The sequence below is a fragment of the Pinus tabuliformis genome, chromosome 1_1, assembly GCF_031772625.1.
Source record: "Pinus tabuliformis cultivar Carrire ecotype Pingquan chromosome 1_1, CPIR1, whole genome shotgun sequence".
Taxonomy (NCBI): Eukaryota; Viridiplantae; Streptophyta; class Pinopsida; order Pinales; family Pinaceae; genus Pinus; species Pinus tabuliformis.
Genome location: NC_142297.1, coordinates 341,823,614 through 341,835,870, shown reverse-complemented (window position 1 = coordinate 341,835,870; position 12,257 = coordinate 341,823,614).

Sequence of the window (12,257 nt, the reverse complement as noted above, 5' to 3'; positions counted from 1 at the left end):
GCCAATCTCTGCCCTACTTACTGATCCAGCTGCAGATTTGTTTGCTCTAATAAGAGAAGGATCTCTAGGCCCTTTTCCCGTTTTAGATTTTCCCCTTGAGATATGGACACATAGTTCCGCTGTCATGAAGTGGAAGTTGAGAAATGTCTCCCTCCCCCATCATGTTTAAAATATCTATCCATTCATCTCTAATGGATTTTAATAGAAGGGCTTTGAAGGTTTCCTCCTCTAAATTACTCATTTTTTCTCTCTTTAAGTTGTATTGAAATCTTTCAAGTAAATCCTCCAAATTTTCATCTTCTTTTTACATCATTTTGAATACCTCATCCTTATAATTGGTGGGCATACAATAGTCCAGGTACCTATCCAAAAATGTTTGTTTCATATCATTCCAATTCCTAGTAGATTGAGTGACTAATCCCATGAACCATTTCAAAGCATCTCCTTTCAATGTTGAAGGAAACAGTTTGAGTTTTTGAGAGTCTTCCATATAGTCATAGGTTCGGCACAAGACTTCAAACTCAAATAGAAATGTTTCAAGATGCTCACTTCGCAACCCATAAAAGTTTGGGAGGACAGATGGTGAAATGTTTTTCATTGTTGTATGAGTTTCCTCATCAGCTATAGGGAATCCAAATGAGTTATCTCCATCCTTATTTCCTCTTCCTCTACCTCTACCCCCTCTTCCAAATCCATCTACTACCTCCTCCGTCATGATAGTTTCCTTAGAGTCTTCTGGTTCTTCTAATAATGGCGGATGAGAGAGAGTTTCTCCCTTTCCCTCTTCTTCAGGTGATTCTACTTCTTTGATTACAATATGTTCCCCTGTAGAAGTGAAGAAAGGTTCTTCTCCTAGATCAGATTTAGTGGATAGTGTGGGAGAATCTTCTAATTCAGCTACTGCTCCTTGAATTCTAGGAATCCTAAGGCTAGGAGTAGATGGAGGTGTATCTTGTCTATGCCTTGAAGTATCTGGAGTTGTGAAAATCGAACTTTTGGCCATAGCTATAAACCTTCCCCTAGAATCTCTTGCTCTATGCATGCCCTTTTTTTTTTTAAATGTCTCTTCCAAGTCGGGCTAATAATTCTCTTTCTGATCTTCCAGATCACTCTAGGTTCAAGAAGAGAGCATAATCAAGAAATTATTGAACTAATAACTCTCTTTTCTGATCCTCTAGATCACACTAGGTGCAAGAGGAGAGCATACCTCAAGAAGTTATTAATTTTTCCCTTCCTTCTTTTTTTATGTAAGAGATCAGCTACCTAGTTACACTTCCCCAGCAACAACGCCAAAATGTTTAGTCAATTTAGTATGTCCTAAATTGCTACATAAATTATCAATCCAGGAGGTGTAAACTGATGAAGTGTGGTGCACTATAGGTGCAAGACAACCTCTTTCTTACTTTTTATTGTTTTCAATTTTTATTTTGTTTTGGGGGTTTTATATTCATTTATCTCCTAATGTGAATGGAAATCCTATTCCTGAGTTTTAAGAATAATTTAGAAGGAAAGTATGGATATAGATTTTAAGGCAATTATGTCCTTTATGATGATTTCTAGAGCTTAACACTTCAGAGGATCTCAAAACATACTAGTAATGAAATTAGTACTTGAACAAGAATGGAAATGTGCTGCTATTCAAATCAAACAAATGATGAACTACTGATCATGAAATCACTATCTCTGTTGCTCATTTAAATACAGAAAAATAAGTTAAGCTACTGCACTCAAACAAATCAAAAACTGCAAACTAATAAAAGTAAAATCAATTCACTTCATTTATAGTCCGATAGCTCGCCAAGTAGTCTTTTCGGGGTTAAGCTATGGCTCTGGAGATAACGTCAATAACATGAGGAATTGATATCTAGATTACCTATTTGCAAATGAAAATAAAATCAAGTCACTTCACTTATAGTCCGATAGCTTGCCAAGTAGTCTTTTTGGGGTTAAGCTATCGCTCTGGAGATAACGTCAATAACATGAAGAACCTGATATCTAATTGCAGAAAAATAAAACTAAAATCAAATCACATCACTCATAGTCCGATAGCTCGCCAAGTAGTCTTTTCGAGGTTAAGCTATGGCTCTGGAGATAACGTCAATGACATGAAGAATTTGATATCTAAACTAACTAACAAAGCAAGTAAATAAGACTGAATTCAAAGCATAACTGAAATTGAAAAGCTAAGAAAAGCAAAGTTAGTAGAGAGGTTAATCTCATGTCACGAGTTATTGTAAAAATTGTATGAAAATGCCCGGGCCTAGCCTATCCTGAAACACACACTAATAAGTGTTAGCAAAAATATACAATGCTTGAAAAATCATGTACAGGAATGAAATGTTAACATCATAACTAACTGACAAAATATACACAGGTGAACAAATTATGAAATATGTGCAATGGAAATAAGGGAAAAACGCATAAAAACTTTACAGAAATAAGGAAACAAAACCTCAGCTAGCAGGTGCCCTTTGCACGGCCTTGGTCAACACGCTATCAATCTAGAATTACGCTCACACAGTCATATAAAACAGAGTCTTGTTATATTGAAAAATAGAGGAAGAATCCTCTCGTTACAATAGCAGGACCAGTTCACAGCACAGTACAAGGACTAACAGCAAAACAACATCAAAAACTAACTAACTCTATGCGTTTGCAAACACTTTATTTATAAGGGAAATTACATAACCGTTTTCTTATGAAACACTTCCAACAAAGGACACGTAAAAAGACAGCATCCGTGAGCTTAGCGTGATGGTTGCCAAGATCATTCAATCTATCAAAAGGTAGATGTTGTATTTTCTTCATGGAGGCAGTCTATAGCTGTCAAAATGAGCCCATGGATCTTGGAACGGTCTCGGACCCTTCACGTGTTTGAAAACAGAGACTTGTTTGATGTAGAAATCTTCGTTTGAGCATCATTTGACCAAGGCCTTCCCCTACGAATTTGGCTGAACCAATAGGACCTGATCCATGTCTAGATCATTCCTAAACTTCCCACGTGCCTCGTTTTGCTTCATGACACCTGTAAGCTAGAGATCAACAAAAACAGCTGCGGAAAGTTGAATTAGCTGCGAAAAGTGGCTGCATTCCGCAGCTGATGAGAAAAATCTAAGTCAAATAGAAAACACAAAAACATAGTTAGAAAACCACTTAAATGCTCTTTTAGAATCAATATGTAATGATCTTTGATAGCTTGAGGCACTGATGAGGGGAAAAAGGTGTAGGAAAGTGTGTGGAAGAGATGCAGTTTCAGGGCTCAACATAGTGTTCATTGACTATTTCATTTAAAAAGAATAAATTGCAATGGACCTTAACCCCATTGTTGAATGGTGATAATTTTTTCAAAATATTAGAAAAACCATGAAGAAAGTCTACTTGGCTTATAGGGCTCCACTAACATGCAAATATTGCATGATTGAATCCTGTAATATCCCAACATCAAAATTTTAATGAGATATGGTACACTCTAGGTGTTCTAATGAAATTGTTGCACTAAAAACATCTAACACAATAAAGATCTAAGAATGCAGCCTCTTATTTATGTAAATAAATAGAAACAAAACTACATGCCCACACAAGACCTATTAAAGCCCATGCCTTGGCATGTATGGCTACCCATCAACAAAGAAATTAAATATATTGAAGCACAATCGTAGATCTTAGATGGATCCACTACACAAATTACTCCCATGGATTTTCATACCTAGGATCAACTAGAACTAGCCTTTCCAAGTTCACAACAAAAGCCAAATAGATAAATAACTCTCCTATCCCCTTTTATAGGCTTTATTGACTCTTTAGACACTTTATTTTATTGTTTTCCCTCAAAAAACAAAGGCAAATACAATGGGCCAATGCCATGGGAAACTGCCACATTAAATACCATGGGAATATTCGATCCACTTTAACCATATCCAAATATATATATATATATATATATATTACAAATCCTCTCACCCAAAGATTGTTTTCCCTCAGGTAATCCACTTCTATCCACAAAAGAAGCATTTGTATATTGATACCAAGATCCCATACAACCCAATGTGTTATTACATGCCTCCATTCTAAATGATCATAAATGGATCCTTCGATACCTGAATCCAAAACAGTCCCTTGGTCAATCCTACCCCCAATGGATTCTCCTAGATCCCAATGCCACCTAAGTCCTTGGTTATGACACCACCTCAGCCCTCCATAATTGCTTGTGCTTGAGGGCCCAAGTTCCAATATGCCCTTGGCTAAGAGTATCCCGTCAATAGAGTTCCAACTCATAATCTCTTGTAAATCCATCTCATGGGAAGTATATAATGCATGAATCCCTACACATGGAATAAATCTACCATGCTGATGTTGCCTAATGCTCAACTCATGTTGCTCCACCTGATCACCCATCATGATCCATTTGTATAACTCTTCCTTGCTATCCCCAATGTATAATGGCAAGTTGGTAGAGTTGCAAGCCTTATCTATGTACTCTTGTAGAGGGCTACTCTACAACTCCCAAATGCACTCCTCTTCCTGCCTTGTGAGGGACTTGAGTCGTTCCTCAACATTAGGCAACTGGGTCATTGATTCAACACATACCCCTATGAGGTTCTCAAATTTTCTATTCTCCTGTAAGACAGTGTCTCAGGCTGCCCTGACTCTCTACTTCAACTTCGTAAGATCTGTCTTGAAATGCATGATCCTTTCCCAAAAGTCATCTACTAGAAATTCTTGTGCCCTGTAGAATGTCTCTATATTTGACTGCACAAGATGCCCCATGACCACAACTTTAAATTGAACCTTTGTTTGACCCTCTAGAAATGGCTTATCCTGCATACTAAATTTGTCATGACACCCTGCATGATCATGCTCATCATGAAAGTTTATTATTATTGGTTCCTCATTTGGTTCTCCTAGAATGTCTTCTTCCTAGCCTTTTTCACATGTGGGGATAAGTTGTCCACCCTCTTTGATTGTCAAACATTGATGTATTGGTGGACTGTTATCCATACCTGATTGCCCATACTCTTTATGGATGTTCTCCTGGATATCTATAGACTCAACTACCTCATCATTAAGAGGAATTCCCTCCTTCCTTTCCTGATTTACTTTGTCAAGTTGATTGATTATCATCGACCTGTCTTGTAAGTTTCTCTGAAAAACATGGTGTTGTTGCTCACCATTTGTACTTGACTGCTTGGATCCTTTGTAGGTTCTCTTCTAAAATCTCACCTCTATTGCAGCTTTAGAAGACCGTGGTTATGATGTGATCTTCAACAAAGGAAAAACATTCCTAAGGCACATATACACAAGACAGGTGAAGAAGGTCGAGGTTTGTGTGAAGAATCTATATAAGTTAGATGTGGAAGATTGTGTTGCATTAAAAAATAAGGAAGAGAAAGTGCAGGGCCATGATGTAGGTGAAATTTAGCACATAAGCCTTGGCCATTTGCATCATGGCACCACGAATAGTATACAACAAATATCCACTAGCCTCCCTAAAGGAGCACTTGAGCAGTAGGATGTATGCAAAGGATGTACCTTGGGGAAGTACATAAAATCCGAATTTCATGATCAGGACAACAAAGCGCATGCAATCCAAGAAAGGATCCACTTTGATTTCTATGGACCTTTCTTTATAGCCTCCACTGCCCGACAAAAATATTTTGTCTTTTTTATTGATGACTTCTCACATAAGTGTTGGATCTCTCCATGCGGAAGAAAGATGGGACATTCTCCAAGTTCATAGAATTCAAGGCACTGTTTGAGAAAGAAACCAACAAAAAGGTGAAGGCTCTTTGGAGCAATAATGGAGGTGAGTATGTGTTGAATGAATTTAAAAATTTATGTGCGAAAGAAGGCATTCAATGAGAGTTGACAACAACCCACAATCTTCATCAGACTAGGGTGGTTGGGAGAAATATCCATAGCATTTTGGGAGCAACAAGGGTGATGTTGCATGACCAAGGCCTACCACTACATTTGTGGGTTAAGGCATGCAATACAACAGTTTGTTTGTAGAACTAAAGTTCTCATCGGATTCTTGGCATGATATTACACCGAAGGAGGCTTTCTCAGGAAGAAAGCTGGATGTGTCACATTTCAATATTTTTGGAGCCTCTGTTTATTACGATGTCTCCAAAGAATCCAGGAAGAAGCTTTAGTCGACAGCAAAATTTAGGGTATTTTTGGGTTACACAAAAACTCCCCACAACTACCATGTGTACTTGCCATCACTCATAATGATAGTTATGTGAAGGGATGTAAATTTTGATGAGGAGAAATCTACGTGGTTCTCTCTTAAGAGGGAGCTTTAGATGCCACCAAAAGATGAGATTTTAGCTCAAAAAGAGGAACCTCAAGAAGTTGTAGAGCAACCAAAAATTATGGAGTAGAGAGTGGAGACATTCACTAAAGCAAAACCTCCAGAGAAGGCAGAAAAAGAACTAAGGAAGTTGTTAGACTTCTGCAGGATGCAAGGGAGAATGTGGGATATCCTTCAAATTTGCGTAAGCAAAGGAGGTCACTCGAGAGGTACACTGGCGACATGGATCTTATGACTGAGATTATAGAGATTGAGCCATCCTATTTTGACGAAGAAATAAAGAAACATGTATGGGTTGATGTAATGGTGGAGGAATATGAATCCATTGCAAAGAACCATGTTTGGGAAAAGCTCCCAAGAACAACATATAAATCAATAGTGGGTTTGAGATGGACCTTCAAGGTGAAGTAGGCAAAAAACGGAAGAATATGGAAGTGTAAGGCCAAATTTGTGGCCAAGGGGTACTCTCAAGTTGAGGGAATTAACTATGAGGAGACATTTTCTCTTGTAGTAAGGTACTCATCCATTAGATCAATTCTTCGCCTCATTGCACAAATGGGGTGGAATATCCACCAGATGAGTGTAAAAACAACATTTTTGAATGGGGTTATTAAAGAGGAGGTGTACATAGAGTAACAAAAAGGTTTTGAGACATTTTATCAAGAGTCTCATGTGTGCAAACTCAAGTGAGCACTATATGATCTCAAGCAAGGACCTCGTGCTTGGTACAACAAGATCAATAGTTATCTCATTGGTTTGGGCTTCACCATAAGTGAACTAGATGTAAACCTCATCACGTATGGATAGAAGGTAAATTTCTTATTATTGTCTTACATGTTGATAATTTTATTTTAACTAGTGATGAGACGTTGATCATATCTTGCAAGAAGGACCTTGCAAGGGAATTTTAAATGAAGGACATGGGTCTCTTGCACTACTTTCTCGAGTTGGAAGTATGACAAGGTGATGGGTAATTATTTGTCTCTCAAGGCAAGTATGAAAATGAGATACTGCATAGATTCTGCATGGAGAGTTGTAAACCCATGGAAACACCTCTAGTAAACAACTAGAGGAAGGAGGATGCCACTTCAGGTGAAGTGGATGCTACCATTTATCGATAACTAGTGGGTCCACTCATGTATCTTGTGAACACATGACCAGACATGTAATGTGCAGTAAACAAGCTAAGACACGCTATGGTTAGGTCAACCAAACTATTTTGGAAGGAAACTAAGCATGTTTTACAGTACCTCACAAGCACTACCCAGTTTGGGCTATGGTATAGACGAGCAGAGGGAGTGAAGTTGTGCGGCTTCACAGATGCAGGTTGGGCAAGAAGTCCATTAGAAAGAAAGAGTACATCAAGTGTAATTTTTAATGTTGGGTTTGTAGTTGTTTCTTGGCACGACTGGAAGAAAAGATGTGTGGTGCTCAGCTAGAAAGAAGCATAATACATGGCTGCAAGTCAAGAAACATGTGAAGCGATATGGATGAGAAAAATACTTGTTGGACTATTTGGTCAGATGATGGATCCAATTGTGATAATAAGAGTTGCATCAATCTCTTTGAGAATCTTATATTTCATGATCAATCCAAGCATATAGATATCCAATATCACCATTTACGAGACTAGAGGAGTAAGATGTTAACATTTTGACAAAATCTTTGTCAAGAGGGAAGTTCAAATTCCTTAGGTGTAGGATAGGGGTGGTTGATAATCCCTTTCTTGCAAAGAGGAAGTCTAAAAAAATGTAGTAAGAAATTCTCAATTTGATTTTTCCTTGATTAAATTGAGAAAAATTGAATTTCCACACCAACAGATAGCTGGGATGCAGTTAACTTGTGAGACATGGCTTGTGTCACCTGGTTTAGACAGTAAATTCAAGTTGGAGGAGTTATAGTTTAGTTAAGCATGTATAATTGTTAATTTGTAGCAATCAAAGTTAGTTATCTCAAGTTATTTTCAGTTAAACTAGTTCCAACTGCTTGAGGAACTAGTGGAAGGCCAATTGTTCAGTGGGACTTCAGTCAAACTCAGTGATCATCCAGTTAACTAATCAATCAACCCAAAATAGCTAATGCATGGAGAATTCGTGTTCCCCAGCTGTGGTGGAGATTCCAAGGCAGTGTAACATCAACTGTAGACTAGCCTTGAGTGTACAGGTGTTACATATAGTCAGATGATCAACCTTGGGAATTTCACAATCCAATTTGTAAAAATTCCTAAATAATAGGGGCCTAATTTCTCAAGGAATTACGCAAGGAAATATGTGCTCAAGAAGAGGTAGAAATTTACTAATTATAGCTTGGAGCTTCTTAGTGAGCAGAGAGACAGGTTATTCACTTGTAGGTTGCACTCAGTTGAGAAAATAAATTACATTACATTTCTATTGATCATATTAGTGCAAACAAACATTGCGGTTTTTAGCATATTGTTTTCCTTAGGAAACATTTTGTGTGCATGTGTGTTATTTCTTATTGCATGTATGAAATTTTGGTTCTAAATTGTGAATTAACTTCCAGAGAGCAGTATAGTAGGCTTGTGTCTTATGATTTTGATTAAAAATTCATGAGTAGTTGCAAATCTACACCATAATTTCTACAAGGATGGTGGAGGAAAATTGCAGAATATTCGTTAGTGGACAATATGCCTACTTCAAAATATCTATGACAACTTTTGCGAGAAGAAGACGTTGAGGATCAAAGATTGGATTTTCCAAGAATTAGTCACAAAATTCACAAGGGTGGTAATTTTGGTTGTAGGTGTGGAGGTAGATGGATTAAATGTAATTTTGGTTGCATGTGTGTAGGTAGACAGGTCACAGTTACTCCTTTGATTTTTTTCGATGATGCGTTACTATTTGGTAGATTGAACTCTTTTGATCGGTCTTTGGACTCCTTATGAATAATATTAAATCTCATATGATTTATTCTTACCCAGATGATGCATTGGTATTGGAGATTTATCATATTTTTGGTGTTATCTCCACTGCATAGGATGTAGATTTTAAATATCTTAGATTTATGCTCCAACCTAGTTGTTATGGAATTAAGGATTGGAGCTTAATTATAGAGAAAATTCGTTGTATACTTTTATCATGGGCACACAAGAGGCTCTCCCTAGGAGGCAAAGTGACTCTAGTTTGAGCAATCCTTTAGAGCATCTTTGTATATTGGCTTCATATTTTCGATCTGCCTAAGAATATGAGTAAATGTATCTTTCCCTCTTCATCTTGGCATGGGACAATTTTTTTCGTAAAGGATAGAGTGGGCCTAGTTATTGTTTACTCTGTATGGAGGTGATGGATGACCAGAATCGTCTATTTCTTTGATTCTCCTTAGTAAAATCAATTTGGAATGGTGTATTTAATATGTTCCATTTACAGGCAGATTAGAACTACTCTTTTGTGGTTTATTGTATTTGGCACTAGATCATTGAATATAAAACATTTGCACCAATTCCAATATACATTAGGGGATCGACCCAAAGAATGCATTACTATCCCAAGCTCCTTTGTTGTGATACATCCACCTCTTTCCTTGTCAAAAAAGCTAAAGGCCTCCCTGAACTTAGACATAACCTCCATCCCATATTCCTTTAGTAGATAAAACCCTTCTCTCATTTTCTGACCATGCCAATCTACACTCCATCCCATATTCTCTCATGAGCCCTGTGTAAACCACAATTTCATTCAAGGATGGGGATTTTGATGCCTACTCTAACCATATTTGTTAGATACTTTCCCCCTTTTCTTGCTTATGGTTTCTTGAGTTGGCATCCTCTAAATATTCCCTACTCTCCTTAAATTATTTGAAAGGTATCCTTTGGCTACTAATCCCATTTTACCAGAGATCCTTGACATGTCCCTTGAAATTTTGATTCAGCCCCATGAAATATTTTATGCCAGTGAATCGAAAGCTTTAGATTTATTTTCCACATATTCATTCATGACCAAACACTATACCACTACTTCTAAGAATCTTGTGGTTACTATCACCACAATAAATGTATATTGTATTTTAGAGGAGATAAGAATTGTATATTGCCCTTTGGGACACTCCAAAAATATTTTGATGCACCCTATTTGTCTAACACTCTAGTATACTTTATGACCTTAATTACCATTCCATGTTCATCCATGTGGATGCACTTTATGATGTTCTAGGACAACCTAATGTCCTTGTGAACTCCCTCGCATCTTCCTTGCCATGTTTTCTAGGACTTGTGTATCCAACAAGAAATTTGGGAGATGAATGACATCAAGGTAGAAAATCAAGGGGTTTTCAAGTCATTTATTTAGGGTTCCCACTAGCATAGTCCCACCATATGATTCACCCAATCCGTAAATTGGGGTTTAGTGCTATTTCAATTAATTATTAGATTACCATGGTGGGCCATAATTCCAGGTTAAATGTTATGAATCTTCATAGGATATTATTGGAGATACTTTAGGAGACACCTCTTTGGATAAAGGGTCAAGGAAGGATTTTGACTTCAATATCAAACCATCAACCATATCCTCAACATTTGTCCCATCAACCATATCTTCAACATATAAAACTAACAATCATGAAGACCACTGAGGTGAAGCATGGGAATCCTCTCTCGCCCATGTTGTTCAGGATATATATCAATCTATAAATGCCTCTACACTCCACCGACTGTGCATCAATAAAAATTTTGTTTGCCCCATTGTCCACCAAGATGGATAGATATTGTCCCAACATTGTGCCTCCGATTGCCAAAATTGTAAAATTGGGATTTTCCATGTCAAAATTTTAATTCAAGACTAACCATGCATTGGAAGGCCATTAACACAATATTAGGACATAAAAATTGAATAATTGACACAATAACAAATACAATACATACATTGAATTTTGTCTCACAAGGTATCTAGATGTTAATTGAGCAAGTTCACACAAAGAGAGAAAGGCAATGTCATGATACATTGTTCAATTTGTAATCAAGAGCATTATCTTGGATAAGGGATAAGTAACATTTAGTTTCTTTCTCATATACAAAGGCAAAATTATGAGTCAATTTCAAATGCCTTTTGTGAAGCAATGTTGTTGTAAAGGGTGTTAGAAAGCTTGCATTGTAGGCAAGGCCCTCACACCATACTAGATTGTGTTAACCAAAGCATGTTAACCATGTCCAATGATCTCAAATTTCTTAAGCATGTTCAATGAGTGACCATAAATGAGGGGTGTCGGAGTGGCTAATAATAATAGCTTATAGTGGATGATTGTCATTGTACATAACATCTGTGGTCCAAGTCATTTTTTTGGTGCCCAATATTGGTGAATCATTGTATTACATCATGGTAGAATATCTTGCCTTTTTTAAAGCAAAAATATATTGAAAATAAATTAAGTTATGTCTCATGCAAATGTTCAATGTTGTTATGTTGTGAGTGCTTTGCATATTATATGTATCATATATCAATAATCACTTATTTCAAACCTACCTTAAGAAATAAACGAAGAGGTGCAGGGCCTTTTCATAATAAGGACTCCCACCAACTCCTCTCCTTGTAGCAATCTTTCAAACGTTAGCCCATAAATCAAACACATGCCCTTGTTTCTCTAGTTTGGAAACCCTTGGATGGATATGACAGTGAACTCCTCCCAACCACTTCTTTAACCATCTATTGAATGCCTTTGATTTGAATGTGTAAATGATTTTGATTGATTCCTGGAGAGGTGTGAAATCTAATTTTGCATTGACATAATACAAACACCAAAATTAACTCGTGGTACCCAAAATTTCAGCCTTACAACTCTCTCATCCAATATTACATACTTCATTAATTAGTCAAGGGGTAATCTCCTTAACAATATATTAAATATTAGAAGCATTCATATTAATAGAAAAAATAAGAATATTATTTAATATTAAGTTATAATCCAGGTAGTTGCCATGTTGACATATGGGATCCCC